Source organism: Chrysochloris asiatica, unplaced genomic scaffold (genome assembly GCF_000296735.1).
Source record: "Chrysochloris asiatica unplaced genomic scaffold, ChrAsi1.0 scaffold00072, whole genome shotgun sequence".
NCBI lineage: Eukaryota > Metazoa > Chordata > Mammalia > Afrosoricida > Chrysochloridae > Chrysochloris > Chrysochloris asiatica.
Genome location: NW_006408590.1, coordinates 14,158,952 through 14,161,543, shown reverse-complemented (window position 1 = coordinate 14,161,543; position 2,592 = coordinate 14,158,952).

The following is a 2,592-nucleotide window of genomic DNA, read 5'->3' as shown; positions in this document are numbered from 1 at the left end:
ATCATTCCCACACCCTCCACACACAGAGTAGACAGGGATGGGCAACTTGGACACTGGCTACCCAAAATGGGGGGTGGGGGGCTACAAAGGCAAGAAGTGACTGGCTTACAAGCTTTCAAGAGGAAGGTAGAATCTCCAGTGAGTAGTATTCAATCTGACTAGGCGGAGCTGATGCAATGAAATGCAGACAGGTCTCTTGTGATACAACAGTGAATAATTGTTATCAGGGCTGATTGTGAGGGTCGGAAATGTAAAGGTCGATATTTTATAGCAAGGAGGGGAGTGATTAACTTTTCAGTCTAGGAGCAGAGGTCCCTAGGACCATCAAGGGAGAAGAGCAGAGAGCGGGACCCTACCCAGAGAAGCAGTGATGTCTGAAATGGAGCCAGAGATGATGACGTGGAGCAATGGAGCAGCTGGAGACTTTAGATCCAGAGAGGGAAAGCGACTGTGTGCTGAAGACCTGGGGGGCACAGGGAAGGATTGCATGGAGGGAATCATAACCATGGCAATGAGACGATATACAATAGAATGAATGTAAAACTAATGTTCTCCCATGTAAACTATCACATAATTCACAATAAAACATTAAAAAAAAAAAAAAATTAAAGCTCCCTAAATTCATGTGACTGGTGCCCAAAGCCTTAACATTTCATTTTATCTTTACTTTAAACACCCTTTTGTTTCTGTTCTTATCAGTTAGATGTATGTTTTTTGTCCTGTCCTTTAAGCTTTATTTCCATTTTTCTCCTTGGTATCTTTTCTAGTTACTGGTCAACCTGGCAGTGAGTTATTAGAGACAAATTCTGAAATCAGACTATGGCCTAGAAATTGTACAGATAAAAGTCACGTGTTATCAGGATCAGAATATATCCTAGTGAAGTTTGTAGAATCTCTATTGTGACTGTTTGCCAACTTTTTCTAATATATTGAAATGTTTAACCCATTTCCACTAAATCAATTTTGGCTCATGGTAACCCTATAGAATAGAGAAACCCCACTTTAAAATAAAATTCTATACAAAAAAAAAAAAAAAAACCCACCACCATTGAGTTGATTCTGAAATCATAGTCACCCTAAAGGACAGGATATCTGAGACTATATATCTATAAGAGCACACAACTCATCTTTCTCGCATAGAGCAGCTGATGAGTTTCAACTTGCTTAAGCCACCGTGCCACCAGGGTTCCTTGGACAGAGTAGACTGACCCATAAAAGTTTTAATCTGGGGAAAATATTTATACTATACACATAGGAAGAGGTTATATGGAGATTCATAAATGGCTACAGATAGATGACATTAGGTAGGCATAACAATATAACAACAGTCCTGATGTGGTACTGTAAGATAAGCACTGGACTGCTAATTGAAAGTTCAGCTGTTCAAATTCATCAATCACTCATAGGAAACCATATATAGGGTCATTATGAGTCAGAACAGCTTGATGCCACTTAACAAAAATATTTATAAAGGAATTTATAATGCCAAATACCACTTAGATCATTGCATATCCAAAGCACTGTATATTAACTCGTTTATTCATGTTTATAAACATATTAACTGATTTGATGCTTCCAACAAACCAGATAGTCTCATTCCCATATTAGACGAAGTAGAAGTATATAAAGCCACAAAGCTACTAAGTGATAGAGTAATGTGCTTAAATGAGGTTTCTTATGTGGAGTTTGCCTTGGTTCTTTGGCAAAACAGACTAAGATATTTTCAAACCCCAAACCCTGAAGATTTTTCTTTGCCCTAATTTTATGCCCCAAAGGGTTTGTTACATTTTCTTGGTAAACTGTAAACAAATTGGTATGATACTTTTTGTCTGGACCTGGGCTGCCGCCTGCCCAGTAATTGACATGAAGCTTGCAGTGATTGGTCAATACACTGCAGATGAAGTGACTATGGCTTACTATTCAAATGAAGTGTCTGTGGCCTACCAAGTGGGGATTGGTCAGTTCCTGGTCCTGGGGGAGGACTATTCCTTGAAATCAACAAAATAGTTACAGATATAAGAATCCAACTCCAGAGATTTTAGAAGCAAAAAGAAGAATGGAGAAAGAAAGAAGTAGAAAAGAGAAAAAACAACAACAACAACAACAAAATAAAATAAGAGAGGAGAAGCAGAGAGAAGAGATAATGAACCTTCTAAATGAGTTGAAACTGACTTGTACCCTGTGTCCTTCTGCTATGTAAGCTATTGGCTTTTCCCTGTGGTGCAGTAGGATAAGCATCGACCTCACTGAACCACAAGTTCAGTGGTTCAAATTCACTAGCCGCTCCTCAGAAACCCTATACAGGGCTGCTATGAGTTGGAACAGACTCAGCCACATTTAACAATAACGACAACTGGAGAAGTATACCTTTTTCTATCACAACATCCTTTGTAGAGGTATTTTCACAGTTGATAGTCAGAATGACAGAATTAGACATGCCAAAGTGACTTCCAAGAATGAAGACAATACAGTTGGAGGTCAGAGTAAGGAAAGTAGTAATTAGCCTATGTCACCTGAAGACCATAGGTTCCAGATTTATGAAATTACCAGCATAAATCAGAGCTTCATTCTGGACTCACATCTGCTGAGAAT